General features: G+C 34.4%; 1 protein-coding gene across 3 annotated transcripts in view; it reads right to left on the bottom strand.

The window, feature by feature from the left end:
* The window catches only part of PAWR (pro-apoptotic WT1 regulator), a 138,478-nt gene that overhangs the window by 21,047 nt on the left and 100,644 nt on the right, over positions 1-16,787 (bottom strand). The window lies entirely within an intron of this gene.

Genomic DNA, 16,787 nt, shown 5'->3' with positions numbered 1-16,787 from the left:
ACCAATTCACAGTCTCTGAACTAATAGCATATATGCTAATATTTAAAGTTTTTAATGCAATATGAGGTTGCTTGTTTTTTGTATTAGTTACTATTACTGCATTAAAAATTACACCAAAACCTAATGGCTTAAGACAACACACACTAACAATCTCACAATTAATATCTGTTGGTCAGGAATCTGGAAGCGGTTTAGCTGGGTGGTTATGTTTCAAGGTCTTTTGTGAGGTTTCTGTCAGGGCTACAGTCATCTGAAGGCCTGACTGGGCTAGAGAATTTGCCTTTACGCTCACTCACATGGCTGATGGCAAAAGGCCTCAGTTTCCTATCGGCTGTTGACCAAAAGCCTCAGTTCCTCAGCAGGTAGGCCTCTCCACTGGGCTGTTTACAACATGGCAGCTGGCTTCCAGAGAGAAAGGAACATGGCAAGCAAGACAGACACTGCAGTATCTGCTATGACCTAATCTTAGAAGTGACATACTATCACATCACCCCTCTACTGCAGGAAGGGGATTACAAAGATGTAAATACCAGGAGGTAGGGCATCCTGGGAGCTCTCTCAGAAGCTGGTTACCACGAAGCTAACTGACCTGTTCTAGGTTAAATTGATGACAATGCTACCCACAAGGGACAAGATATATCTAAACTACTTCTGTGTTTTGTTTCAATAGCACTCATAACAGGAAACCTGGTTTCATAGATGTATGTTGACAGGAACAGAAGATACTTTAAAGCGATTTCAGCTCAAGATACTAATTTTTAACTTTCACCCCAAATCCAGAAAATTATGCTTTTTAAACTCTGTCTTTAATCGTTCATTGGTAGCCAACACCAGTAATTTATCCATCAAAATTATAGTTAAATCTGAAATAGCTTTTGATGAAAAAAATGGATTCCTGATCTATTAATTTCCTATGTGTGGGTTTTCTTTTAATAAAAAAATTTTAAGTGCGTCTTACCAAATTTGTAAGGTATTTGATTTTAACATTTTATAAAACGTGCACTACAAAACTCATCACTACTTTACTGATAATTGTTACTATACTGTAAAACCCATAACAATTTGTGGAAACTTTCTCCCAAAATTTCTAACTTTCATTTTTGTCCTATGATATTATATAACATTAAAAACATCTGACAAGTTTCCTGGCATGGAAGGCTAAGATCATTTTTAAAAAAGAATAAGGCTATCAGGCAAATAAGTCTAATTCGCATATTTACAAAGCTGGGGACCAAAATGGTTGCTTATCTCGCAAAAACATGAAGCATTCTTCCCAAAGTTCAAGTACTTTTATCTGAAAATTTCCCTTTGAAAATTATTATATACCTTAGCACACAGTAACAGTTGACTAGTTCAGCTTCCAAACTATCAGTTTTTTTAAATATCAAAAATTACAATTCATACTTTAAGTGAACTACTGTTAATTTAGCTGATATAGCACGGCTTTCTCAATGAAGGGAAGCAGGACATTGATTTACATTATGGTATGTGCTCACTTTGGCAGCACATATACTAAAATTGGAATGATTTACATTATGGCACAAGTTTCAACATTTTTTGTCACCGTCTCTCTTTAATCAGAACATACCCCTCCCCACAAAAGCAAAGCAAAACTCCAAGCCACATTTGTTGATTTGTTAACTCTTCCAAGTTTTACATGATTTAGAGTAAGTTGTGTTTGTCAGCAAGAAAGTTGAAAAATAAATTCTGCCTTCATATCACTGTCATATTAAAATCAATGGGTCATCCAATTGTAACAAAAATTACTTTGCTATCCTTATTTGTCCAAGAGTTGGTCTTCTGTATCACTAAACTGTTCCTAAATATATCAAGCTATGGTGTTGTCAGAAAGTATTACATAAACTACCTTCCTTGCTACAGATTTATCCAACATCTCCAAGCCAACACCTTTGTCTTGTCATTTGTCTGTAGTTTTTTTTTAATGTTAGTAACATGAAATGAGACTTTAAAAGAAAGTAACAAAGCCCAATGATTCCATACGAAAACCTGAAGATCTGCTTGTGTCAGTTTCTTAACTGTAATATTTCTTTCAAATAATGCATTTGTGGTTGTGAATGTATTTATGTAATGCATATAAATGCCACTTAAGTTTTGATGGTATTAAGGCTGTGAAGCCAGCACACTGCTACAAATAGGCCACTGTGGTTTTAGCACTTCCCCACCAATTATGGCTAAAATTGAACTCAGTACAGACATTCCTCAAAGACACTTTGGGTTTGGTTCCAGACCACAGTAATGAAGCAAGTATCACAATAAACAGAGTCAAATGAAACTTTTGGTTTCCTAGTGTATATAAAATTGTATTTACACCATAATGTAGCCTATTAAATGTACAATAACATTGTTTAAAAAAAATGTTCATACTTAAACTTAGAAATATTTTTAAAATGCTAACCATCATGTGAACTTTTAATGGAGTCATAATCTTTTTGCTAGTGGGGGGGGTCCTACCTCAGTGTCATGGCTGCTGACTGATCAGGGTGGTGGCTGCTAAAGGCTGGGGTGGCTGCAGCAATTTAGCAAAATAAGGCAACAGTGAAGTCGGCTGCATTGATAGGACTCTTCCCTTCATGAACAATTTCTCGGTAGCATGCAATGCTGTTTAATAGCATTTTACCCACAGTAGAATTTCTTTCAAAATTGGGAGTCTAAGCTCTCAAACCCGGCCAACACTTTAGCAACTAAGTTTATGTATTATCTAAATCCTTTGTTGTCCTTTCAACAATCCTCACAGCATCTTCACCAGGAGTGAAGACGTAAAAACCCATCTCAAGAAACCATCTTTCTCTGCTCATCTATAAGAAGCAACTCCTCATCCAGTAAAGTTCTATCATGAGATTTCAACAACTCAGTCACATCTTCAGGCTTCATTTCTAATTCTAGTTCTCTTGTTATTTCTACCACATCTGCAGTTACTTCCTTCCTCCACTGGTCTTGAACCTTCAAATTATTAAAAACAAAAACAAAAACAAAAAACAACACAGTAACTACAAAGTACAATAAGCAAAGTGCAATAAAACAAGGTTTGCCTGTGTAGAGAACTAATGCTTCCCAACAAAACTAGCACAAACTCTTTTGGTCTGTAACTCTCTAAAATTATCATCATTTGGTTTACTACTAGTGCCACATTCACAAATGGTGTATCTTTTCTTATTATAAAAGTCTAGTACCTAGATTTAGATAATACAAATAAAAGAAGAAATTGAAAAGAATGAAAAAGATTTTTAAACTTAGTTTTATTATATATTTACTTTTTAATTATCTCATTTATGAAAGAAGTCTGATTAAATTTAATTAAAGATTTTTTTTTAATTAAAGATTTTTAAAGTGAATAAATCCTTGTTGTTTTTTTCAGCTCTTACACATTTTGGGTTACAAATGACTAACATAAAAATAACACACATGGAGCAAAATATACATTCTTCTCAAGTTCACATGGTACATTCACCCAGACTAACCATATTCTCGACTATAAAGCCCACCTTCACAAATTTAAAAGAATAGAAATCAGGGGCGCCTGGGTGGCTCAGTCGGTTGAGCAGCCGACTTCGGCTCAGGTCCTGACCTCGCAGTCCATGAGTTCGAGCCCCGCGTCGGGCTCTGTGCTGACAGCTCAGAGCCTGGAGCCTGTTTCGGATTCTGTGTCTCCCTCTCTCTGACCCTCCCCCGTTCATGCTCTGTCTCTCTCTGTCTCAAAAATAAACGTTAAAAAAATTTTTTTTTAAAAATAAAACAATAGAAATCATGTAATGCCTGCTCTCAGAACACAACAGAATTAAACATGAAATTAATAGCAGAGAGATCACTGGAAAACTGTAAAATGTGTAGAGATTAATTAACAGACTTTTAAATAACACATGAGTCAAAGAAGAAATCTTAAGAGAAATTTTTAAATGTTTTGAACTAAACAAAAATGAACCCACAGCTTAAAATTTGTGAGATACAATGAAAGCAGTGCTTACACAGAAATTTGTAGCACTGAATGCATATATTAGAAAAGAAAAGAAAACCTAAAATCAATACTTTAAGTTTCTACCTTACATAACTAGAAAAGGGAGAGCAAATTAAGTCCCAAATAGGTAGAAGAAATGAAATAAGAATGAAGGCAGAAATCAGTGAAATTGAAAACAGGAAACCAATACAGAAAATCAATGAAACCAAAAACGATTTCTTTGAAAAGAGCAATAAATTCAATAGGCCTCTAGCTAGGAGAGAGGACACAGGTTATTAGTATCAGAAATGAAAAAGGGGACATCACTTTAGAGCCCATGGACATTAAAAGGATAATAAAGGAATACTGTGAACACCTCTACCCACAAATTTGATGACCTAGGTGAAATGAGCCAATTCTTTGAAAGATATAGTCTGCTAAAACTCACACAAAAAGAAACAATGTGAATAGGCCTATATCTCTTAACGAAATTGGATCAATAATTAATAACTTTCCAAAACAGAAAGCACCAGGCCCAGGCAGGTTCACTGGTGAATCCTACACCAAACATTTAAGGAAGAATTATACCAATTCTCTCAAATCTCTTCCAGAAGACAGACGCAGAAGGAATACTTCCTAATTCATTCTGTAAGGCCAGCATTACCCTAATGCCAAAACCAGATGAAAATATCACAAAAAAACTATAGACTAATATTAATATCTCTTATGAACATACAGATGCAAAAACCCTCAACAAAATATTTATAAATAAAATTTAACAGTCAAAAAATTGTATTAAGTAGAATTTATCCCAGCTATTCAAGGCTGGTTCAACATTTCAAAAATCAATTAATATAACTGACAGCTTTCCCCTAAGGTCAGGAACAAAACAGGATATCTACTCTCACCACTTTTATTCAACATAGTACTGGTGGTCTTAGCCACAGCAATCAGAGAACATAAATAAAAGTCATCCAAATTATTCATCCAAATATTCATCCAAATTATTCATCCAAATAAATGAATTGAGTAAAGTCACAGGATACAAAAATAAATGGACAGAAATCTGTTGCATTCCTATACACTAGTAATGAAGCAGCAGAAAGTGAAATTAAGACAATTCCATTTACAACTACATCAAAAACAATAAAACACCTAGGAATGAACTTAACCAAAGAGGTGAAAGATGTGTACTCTAAAAACTACAGAAAGTCAAGGTGACACAAAGAAAGACATTCCATGCTCATGAATTGGAAAAAACAAATATTGCTAAAATATCTATACTGCTCAAAGCAATTTACAAACTTAATACAATCCTTATCAAAATACCAACAGCATTTTTCACAGAATTAGAAAAAAAATCCTAAAATTTGTGGAGCCACAAAAGACCTCAAATATCCCAAGAAATCTTGAAAAAGAAAAACTAAACTGAAGGTATCACAATTCCAGATCTCGAGTTATATTACAAAGCGGTGGTAATTAAGACAGTATGGTACTAGCATTAAAAAAAAAAAAAAAAAGCATAGATCATTGGAATAGAATAGAAAACCCAGAAGTAAACCCACAATTATATGGTCAATTAATCTTTGACAAAGGAGGAAAGAACATACAATGGGAAAAAGACAATCTCTTCAACAAATGGTGTTGGGAAATTGGACAGCCACATGCAAAAGAATGAAACTAGACCACTTTCTTTCACCATACACAAAAAATAAACTCAAAATGGATTAAACACCTAAATGTGAAACCTGAAACCACAAAAACCCCTGAAGAGAGCACAGGCAGTAGTCTCTCAGACTTCAGCCATAGCAATAGTTTTCTAGATATGTCTCCTAAGGCAAAGGAAATAAAAGCAAAAATAAACTATTGGGACTACATCAAAATAAAAGGCCTCTGTACAGTGAAGGAAATAACAAAAGTAAAATACAGTCTACTGAATGCGAGGAGATATCTGCAAATGGCATATCAGATAAATGGCTAGTAACCAAAATACATAAAATATTTGTATAAATATATAAAGATGTGATACAACTCAAAACCCCAAAAACAATCCAATTAAAAATGGGCAGAAGACATGAACAGATATTTCTCCAAAGAAGAGATAGAGATGGCCAATAGACACATAAAAAATACTCAACATCACTCATCATTAGGGAAATGCAAATGAAAACTACAATGAAATATCACCTCAAACCTGTCAGAATGACTAAAATCAACAACGCAAGAAACTACAAGTGTTGACAAGGATGTGGATAAACAGGAACCTTCTTGCACGATTGGTGGGAATGCAAACTTGTGCAGCCACTGTAGAAAATGGAATGGAGGTTCCTCAAAGAATTAAAACTAGAACTACCCTATGACCCAGGAGTCGCACTACTGGGTATTTACCCAAAAAATATGAAAACGCTAATTCAAAGGGATACGTGCACCTCTATTTTTATTGCAGCATTATTTACAAAAGCCAAGATATGGAAGCCTATTAGGTGTCTATCAATAGATGAATGGATAAAGAGGACACATACAATAGAATATTATTCAACCACAAAACAAGAATGAAATCTTGCCAGTTGCAACAACATATGGATAGAGCTGGAGGGTATAATGTTAGGCAAAGTAAGTCAGTCAGAGAAAGACAAATACCATATGATCTCACTCACATGTGGAATTTAAGAAACAAAACAAATAAGCAAAGGAAAAAAGAGATGGGGGGAGACAAACCAAGAAACAGACTCTTAAATATAGAGAACTGATGGTTACCAGAAAGGAGGTGGGTAGGGAGATGGGTGAAATAGGAGACTGGGTTGGGGGGGAGGGGCGCGCCTGGGTGGCTCAGTCAGTTAAGTGTCTGACTTCGGCTTAGGTCATGATCTTGGTTCGTGTGTTTGAACCCTGTGTCAGGCTCTGTACTAACATGCCTGCTTCAGATTCTGTGTTTCCCACTCTCTCTGCCTCTCCCCTGCTTGCACTCTCTCTCTCTCTCTTTCAAAAATAAATATTTTTAAAAATGTGTTTTAAGAAATAGGGGGTGGGAATTAAAGAGTACACTTATGATGAAAAATAAATAAAATGATAAAATAAAACAAAAAACAAAAACCAATAAATGTAACCCATCACATCAAGGCTGACAAAGAAAAATCAAATGATCATACCAATAGATGTAGAAAAAGTATATGACAAAACCCAGTATCTATTCATGAAAAAAATTCTAGACAAATAAAGCACAGAAGAGAATTTCCTCATCTTGATAAAGGATACCGACAAAAACCTACATCATACTAAATGGTGAGACATTTGAAGCTACCCTGCTAAGACCAGGAACAAGGCCAGACTATCTTTCACCACTCCTTTTTCTTTTTTTTTTTAAGTATGTTTATTTATTTTTTGAGAGAGAGGTAGAGAACACAAGCAGCAGAGGGGTAGGGCAGGGGAGGGCAGAGGATCCAAAGCAGGTTCTGTGCTGATAGCAAAGAGTCAGATGTGGGGCCAAAGTTGGACACTTAACTGACTGAGCCACCTGGGAGCCCTTCACCACTCCTTTTCAACATCTTGAAGGAACTCCTAGCTAATGCAACAAAACAAGAAAAGGAAATAAAAGGTATACAGATTGGGAACACAAAAATAAAACTGTATTTGTTCACAGATGACATGACATCACTGTTTATATATAAAACCCAAAAGAATCAACAAAAAATTCCTGGACCTAACAAACAATTATAGAAGGGTTGCAGGATACAAGTTTAATACACAAAAGTCAATCACTTTCCTATATACAAGCAATAAACACATGGAATTTGAAATTAAAAACACAATATATTTACATTAGCTCCCCTCAAAATGAAATACTTAGGCATAAGTCTAATAAGAAAGTACTATATGTATAAGAGGGAAACTACAAAACTCTGATGAAAGAGATCAAAGAAAAACTAAATAAATGGAGAAATATTCTTAGCTAATGAACAGGAAAATTCAATATTGGCAAAGTGTCAATTCTTCCCAACTTGATCTATAGTCAATGCAAGCTCAAACAAAACCCCAGCAAGTTATTTTGTAGAGACAAACTAATTCTAAATTTTACACAGGGAGGCAAAAATCCAGAATCTAACACAATACCGGAAAACAAAACTGGACGACTGGTTATACCCAACTTCAATACTTAACTATTAAGCTAGAGTAACCAACGCAGTGTGGTACTATTGAAAGAATAAATAGAGCAATGGAACAGATAGAAAGCCTAGAAATAAACTCATAGAAATAACCCATGACTGATCTTTGACAAAAGATCAAAGGCAGTACAATGGAACAAAGATAAAACAGTCTTTTCAACAAATGCTGCTGGAACAACTAAACATCCACATGCATAAAATGAAAAATTAAGACAAAGACCTTATGCCTTTTATAAAAATCAACTCAAAATGGATAACGGACATAAATGTAAAATGCAAAACTTATATAAACCTTCTAGAAGATAACTAACATAGGAGAAAACCTCAGTTATGGAAAAGACTTTTAATATTCAACACCAAAGGCATAATCCATTAAAGAAATAGTTGATAGCCTGACTTCATTAAAATTAAAACTTTCTACTCTGTAAAAGAAAATGTTAAGAGAATGGGAAGACAAGCCACACTGAGAGAAAATACTTACAAAAAAACACACCTGATAAAGAACTATTATCCAAAATTTACAAAGAACTCTTAAAACTCAACAATAAACAACGCTATTAAAAAATAAGTCAAAGACCTTAATCGACACTTTATCAAAGATATGCAGATGGTAAATAAGTATATGAAAAGATGTTCCATATTATGTCATCAGGGAAATCCAAATTAAAACAGCAATGCACACCCATTAGAATGGCTAAAATCAGAAACAATGAAAACCCCAAACACTACTGAAGATTAGAGTAACAGGAACTCTCATTCACTGCTGGTAGAAATATAAAATTGTACAGCCACTTTGGGAGGCTGCTTGGCAGCTTCTTATAAAACTAAATCTACTCTTAACCACATGATCCATCAATCATGCTCCTTGGCATTTACCTGAAGAAATTGGAAGCTTAGGTCTGCACAAATATCTGCACAGGGATGTTTATAGCAGCTTTATTCATAATTCCCAAAATTTAGAAGCAAACACAATATCCTTTCATAGGTGAATGGACAGATAAACTGTGGTAGATCTGGAATATTACTCAGTGCTAAAAAGAACCTTGAGTGCATATTAGAAGTGAAAGAAGCCATATGAGAAGGCTATATAATGTACGATCTTATATGACACTGTGGAAAAGGTCAAACTGTGGAGTAAGATCAGTAGTTTATAGGGGCTAGGGGGAGATTTAAAAGGGGGAAGGATAAACAGGTGGAGTACAGAGGACTTTCAGAGCAGTGAAAATACTCTGTATTATATATACCACAATGATGAATACATGTCATACATTTGTCCAAACCCACAGAATGTATAACACTAAGAGTGAGCCATAACGCAAACCATGCATTTCGGGTGATTATGGTGTAATATGGAAGTTTATCAACTTTAACAACCATGCCTCTCTGTTGGGGAATACTGATAATGGGAGAAGCTATGAATAAGAGGAGGCAAGGTATATATTAAAAATCTCTATACCTTCCCCTCAAGTTTTGCTGTTAATCTAAAAGAGCTCTAAAAAATTTGAGTTAAAAAAAAAAATCACACAAGCACCATGGCACTTTAACTAATCAATATCCTATTCAGAAAGGAGCCTACTAATTATGTACTTGGATGTGATTATGACAATATCAAAATGCAATTCAAGCTTCTAAGTGTTTACTCTCAAGTTCTGTTCTTATCTTTTCATAGGCTGATGACAAACAGTTCAAGGAGCACTTTAAGTAGCACTATGTATGCTACAGAACGTTTAAATTCAGACTTAAAAGAGGAATTAAGAATGTGCAAATATCTACAAAGTGTACGTGGCCCATTTAAGAAACAGGAAAGTCCCATATGACTAAGACTAAGGCATGAAATGTAAATATAGGCATGGTAAGATATGATGATAGAAAAGCAGGCAGGAAACCTGAAAGCTATTTTATGGAAGAATTTGAACTAATGGTCTCTAAATTTCATTCATTACATAACCATGTTTGGTATGTGTGTTTATTTACTGTTTTTATACTGACTATTAATATAATCATATTATATAAAATCATATAATACATATACATCATTATACAAATATATAATATTGTAACATATTATATATATGTAAACTATTATGATTTACAGTATACTCATACTATTAAATTATCATCTGTACAACAAAAAACAGAACCTAAAGGGATGAAAAGAATTTAAAATTTACATTTTAATTATTTATGATACAAAATTTTTTGTTTTCCCAAAACTGACTATAATATTTTTACTGAAAGTACAGGTGAATATGCTCCATTATTTCTTAGGATCTTATTTTAACATTTTGTGATACAGAGATTCAAAGCACTAGCTCTAAGATCAGTTTGTATATTTGATCTTTAATGGCTGTCATAACAGAAAGAGATAACTTAAAATAAGAATTAAAAATTTTAAAACCTTTCACTTAAAACCCAAAATAAGCAGGTAAGAAAAGATCTGATTTTGTAGATTTTGCCAGCTGGACAATCATGTGATCATCTTTGCATTTATATACTTGGTTTGGTATTTTTTTAAAATTCTACCCCCCAGATTTATTTTGTAAACATTAAACTGGATAATAATTCATGTATCCATTTAACGTACAAATCACAGTATTGTGCAGCATTCAGGAAGTGAACGAAACATGCTTCCCTCAGGATATCTCCAGTAACAAATGACCATCTGACATATAAAGCAAGGGCATAATAAACAAACAGTACACAGTAATAGCTCTGAAGAAGAAATGTCATAGTGTTCTTTAGATTAAAAAGTAAATATAAAAGTTATAATATTTTCTTCCTACATATCAACATTATCTTGTGTATCACTCCACCTTGGAGTCTAGTTTAGACTTCATTTAAAGATCATAGGAAGTCATTAAAGCAGGTAAAATGAAAAGAAGCATTTTAATAAAATGCACTGAAGAAAAAACTGGAGGTAGGGAGATCAGTTTGGAGGCCATCAAAATAAACTATTTAAGAGATGCTGATGTCTTAGATTGGTGTGTTGGCACTGAAGATATATAAGTGATACAAACTAAGTAAGTCTTGATAAATGACTGGATGTAGTTGATGTGGTAGGGGGAAAAAAAAAACAAAGAAGGGTCATAAGCAACACTCAGATTTCTGGTTTCAGCGAAAGTGGATTCTGACACCAACTACTGAAATTGACCAGGTTTCACAAGTTTACTTTTGAACATGCTGAGTTTGAGAAACTTCTGAGATATTCAAAGTTGTTGGTTATACAGGTAATAGAGCCAATGCTTGGGAGTCATCAGTATATGCACAGGTAGTAATGGAAGTCATTGAAGTAAAGGAAATTTCTGGCACAAATACACAGAACAAAAAGAGAATAAAGTTGAATACAGAGAGCTAACACCACCACATAAAGAACAAGTACAGGAAAGGAAGAACTACAAACAAAACTAGGAAATAGCAGCAAAGTGGTAGAAAGAAAATCAAGAGAGTAAGGTATCTCTGAAGTCATATCATATTATAGAAGAGCATTAGAATCATTTTTAAAAAACTTTCCCCTTAAAATATTGTTACCTAAACCAACAACATTATTTGTGTAGAAATTACAATCCTGACAACCACAAACATCAAAACCTAGAAATATGGATATCCCTTAATAACTCTGTATCTGCATGAGGTACAAGCTTAAAACAGTATTTCAGAAAATTTAAACAATTAACAATTTCTAAGATTCTTCATATTAGGCTTGCCAATACATAAATGATAGTATTATACGAATTCAAAACAAGGAATAATTATTAGAAAACAAAATCAGTGCTGTATCCCCATTATGTACTAGACCTGTAAGAAATACTGTCAAAACTGTGAATATTGTTACTTGATCTTATTGCCAAATTTAGATCTGTGTACTTTAAAAACAAATGCTTTCAACCTATTTTGAGGGACATATATGTACAGTGCAGAATACACAGAATAAAAGACTGTTTCATTAACTCCAAAAAGTCTGTAATACTCTACTCAGGAATGTTAACACAAATCTCTAACTAATATAATTCCAAAAAGAATCTCTTTTGCCCTTAGCTATAAAAAAATACTAACTATAATAAATGGAAAAGAATAAAGTATCATCAAAGATAAATACTTCCATTTTCTGAAAGTTTTCTTTTGTGGTAAGTCTAGGGAGGTGTTATGTTGGGGAATAAAACACTGTTTTTCTAAAACTATCATGAGAACAAGATTGGCACAGTATTATAAGATTAGAGCTAGAGGAATTTTCCACTAAAGTAGGTATTTTAAGGCTTAGCAATTATAAGAAATACAAGACTTATGAGTAAAATCCCACTTTTAGAATGGGTATCAAGAATTTAGCAGTATTGGATAAACCATGAAACCCTTAAATAACCAACAAGTACATGATTGGCCTCCATATTTTTACCATGTTTCACTATCTTATTCTCCCCCATCATTACTCCCACTCCTCATAACAGCCCCTTACTCTGTGTAGGTTTTCTCTTTCCTCTTCCTTTACACACGAGCGCATGTGCATACACACACACACACACACACACACACACACACACACACACACAACTAAAGGTCAAAATCAAAAACTCTCAGACTCTATTCAAACTATGATATATATTAATTGTAGGAAATGAAAAATATAAATCAATTATCTCCAGTAATCCCACCAACCCAGAGATAATTGCCAATACATTTTACAACATAGTAGTTCTTAACCTTTTATACTCAGCTCCCTTTGAAAATCTATTGAAAAGATCTGTCCCAGATAAACAATAAATTATTTTACATAAATATTAGTTCATCAATAGATTTCAAGTTATAAACACCTGATCTATGTTATGAGACTTTGTTTTGTATCATACTTTGTAATATGTTCACCCTCTCCCCATTTAACATAAATAGGTAATTATTATCCTATATAATTAATAGTTTTCTACATCATCAGTTTAATGTCTGCATTATAACTATACTATATTAATTTTTGGCATATTAAATAGAGTGAATTAACCTAAAGAGATAAAATATGACAACTATCTCACCATATATACCCAGTTGCTCAAATTTTACTACCTGAGGGATAGACAAACAAATCCAGAAAACATTCTTCCAGATGTAAGTTACTGTACTTGGTAAAAACAGCTAAAATTATATGCGCTTCATTTTTATCTTAATGTGTGTGGGCGCCTGGATGGCTCAGTCATTAAGCATCTGACTTTGGCTCAGGTCATCATTTGTGATATCGGCTCCATATCACCATTTGTGAGATCGAGCCCCGCTTCGGGTGAACCCCACTTTTCTCTTTCTCTTTCTCTTTCTCTTTCTCTTTCTCTTTCTCTCTCTCTCTCTCTCTCCATCTGCCCCTCCTAGATTCTCTCTCTGCCCCTCACTCACTTGTGCCCTCTCTCTCAAAAAAAAAAAAGAAAAAAATGTATTACCCAAACAGCCAAGCATACTACCTTGCATCTCACAACTATTCAAAACGTATTTGATAAAACATCCGTTTTATTTTTTTCAGAAAAGTCTTCAACTAAGCAATATAAAAAATGTCTATGTATTTATTAAGAGTAAATAGGAACCACAAAAAATTTACACATGAATGTTCCTAATATGTTCACATAGGCCAAAAAGTACACCCAAATGTCCATCCTGTGATATTATCCAGGCAGGCTACAACACAGATAAATCTTGCAGACATAATGCTAAATGAAAGAAGCCAGACCAAAAGGCCACATATAGTATGACTTCATTTATATGCATTACCCAACATAGGCAAATCTATAAAAACACATAGCAGAGTACTGGTTGCTAAAGCTAAGGGGAAGGCGAAAATAAGGACTGACAGTTTCCTGGGTATGGGATTTCCCTTTTTTTTTTTTTTTTTTTTTGGTTGAGAGTAGTTCTGGAACTAGATAGTGGTCATGGCTATACAACAGTGTGTAAGTAAGTACTATGAACCACTGAATTGTACACTTTTAAACATCATGAACCATTTGAACTATATCTCAAAACTCTCTAAAAAAGAGATTAAATATGGAATAGCAAGTTCAGATTAGTGATCAATATCCAAGGAAATATAATACATAAAATGCACTTAAAAATGATACTGAACAAAATATTGTTACATAATTTCTCTTTCATGAATATAAAGATAACTTTAGATTTTGTTGGAACTGAAGATTATAAGAACAAAAGTTATTTTCCCATACTGCAGCCAAAGTAAAGACAGCTGAGGAGATTCTGTGAAATCTAAAGCCACTGAAGTGGAAGTTACTTTGCAAAAAGAACTATGTTAAACAAACAAAAAAATCCAGTTACTGGTACTGTCCAGTTACTTGGGAGTCAAAATAAGCTAAATCAAACTCTGAATCAAACATCTTACATCCTACCCATACTAGGCAAATTAACATTAACATAAGGTAAATCAACATGTTGATAAAATCAACCAATTAATATCTGTCTTATCTCACACAAGTCACTAAACTTCACTGTACCTCAGTTTGCTCATTTGTAAAATGAGTATAAAGAAACATTTCCCTCATAAGGGTGTTGGGAAAATTAACTGAATTAACATATAAGGAAAGTACTGTTAAGAGTGTATGGTGCATAGGGGCGCCTGGGTGGCGCAGTCGGTTGGGCGTCCGACTTCAGCCAGGTCACGATCTCGCGGTCCGTGAGTTCGAGCCCCGCGTCAGGCTCTGGGCTGATGGCTCAGAGCCTGGAGCCTGTTTCCGATTCTGTGTCTCCCTCTCTCTGCCCCTCCCCCGTTCATGCTCTGTCTCTCTCTGTCCCAAAAATAAATAAACGTTGAAAAAAAAAAATTTAAAAAAAAAAAAAAAAAAAAAAGAGTGTATGGTGCATAATAAATATTATGTAAATTTTAGCTAATAATATTTACAACATAGATAAAAGTTCACAAATCCACAAGGAAACAATTCAGTCCACAAAATGTACCAGTGTCTCAATTACTTTTAAATGATCATTTTTTGATATTCATGTCATTTGCAAGATCCATTAACCAGAAGAACCACAGTTAGAATACTGTATGCCTTACACCATTTGGTAAAATACAGAATATACTAATACAAAAATACGACATCTTGAGAAGGAATAGATTTCTTTAGAAACAAGTCCCAAGACAACTTGTTTCTCTTCAACTACCAAAAGATACCTTTCGTCTTTAGTCTGTAATTCTCACCTACAAAGAATTTCGCTGATTGTTTTGGTTTGATCCCTGACCAACAAACCGAAGAAATTTCTGGTGACTCAGTGGTTCTCAAAACAGAAGTGCAATCAAACAAGAACTACTGGTTTTAAAACAATGGTTATAAAGTTCTATTTAGAAAAAAGTTGTGACATCGTAAATCTTGCATGAAAATGGTTTCTGAATAAATTATTCACTTTCTAAACTTACATAGGTTCTATTCAATTTCCAATGAAAGAGTTTAAGAATCAAGTGACAAATAAAGGTTTGAACTTCTCTGTATATTAGCTCAAAAACAACAGATCTGAGATAATAAGAATTTGAGATATAGTATCTTTTAAAAGTGAGGCCTTTTTCACAGTAAGTGAAATGTAAAAATGAGAGTTATCTGAAATCAGATGGGAAGTTGTAACACCACACACGAATGGCTGTGGCTCATACAGAGGTAAGTTGGTAGATGTGTGACGTGTATATTTTGTGTATTCCTCTGTGGTTCAGTTGAGCTGGATAGTTTTCTATGTTTGCTTAGTGTTTCTTTTTTTTTTTTTTTTTTAATTTTTTTTTCAACGTTTATTTATTTTGGGGACAGAGAGAGACAGAGCATGAACGGGGGAGGGGCAGAGAGAGAGGGAGACACAGAATCGGAAACAGGCTCCAGGCTCTGAGCCATCAGCCCAGAGCCTGATGTGGGGCTCGAACTCACGGACCGCGAGATCGTGACCTGGCTGAAGTCGGACGCTTAACCGACTGCGCCACCCAGGCGCCCCTGCTTAGTGTTTCTGATGAACAAAATTGTGCATAAGCAAACATAAAATTTGTGTTATGGTCAAATTATTCCCTAATATATCAACTGGGACAAATTTTAGTTTTCAAAAACAAGTATTATAGCAGAACTGACTGTTAGAGAATGTTGGCTCTTAAGGAAAAGAATCATAGTCACATTTAATCCAAATAAAGAATAAGGGCAGCTGGTAGTCTCAGAGGAACATGCAACTCTTGATCCCGGGGTTATGAGTTTGAGCCCCATGTTGGATGCAGAGAGTGCTTAAATAAATAAAAATAAAAAATAAAGAAATTATGGGTCACCAAAGCAGTTACAATGAGCAGTTCTGTACATCACTGAAAGGGAGAAAAGCAGAGAACGCTATTGATACTAGCCATTCTCTTTAAAACATAAAAGCTGAAGTAATATTAACTAAGCAGCACACCAGAATACAAAACTGTATGTCTATTATGCTCACAGTTAAACAAATAAAAAGCCTAAAGGGGCACCTGGGTGGCTCAATCGGTTAAGCGTCTGACTTCAGCTCAGGTCATGATCTCACAGCTTGTGAGTTTGAACCCCACAATCAGGCTCTGTGCTGACAGCTCAGAGCCTGGAACCTACTTCGGATTCTGAGTCTCCCCTCTCTCTGCCCCTCCCATTCTCATTCTCTGTCTCTGTCTCTCAATAAAAAATAAACATTAAAAAAAAATTTTTTTTTAAAGCTAC

The sequence above is a fragment of the Puma concolor genome, chromosome B4 (genome assembly GCF_028749965.1).
Source record: "Puma concolor isolate L17-30 chromosome B4, mPumCon1.1.hap2, whole genome shotgun sequence".
NCBI lineage: Eukaryota > Metazoa > Chordata > Mammalia > Carnivora > Felidae > Puma > Puma concolor.
The sequence above is the reverse complement of the archived record's forward strand: the minus strand, read 5'-3'. Positions and strand labels throughout refer to the sequence as shown.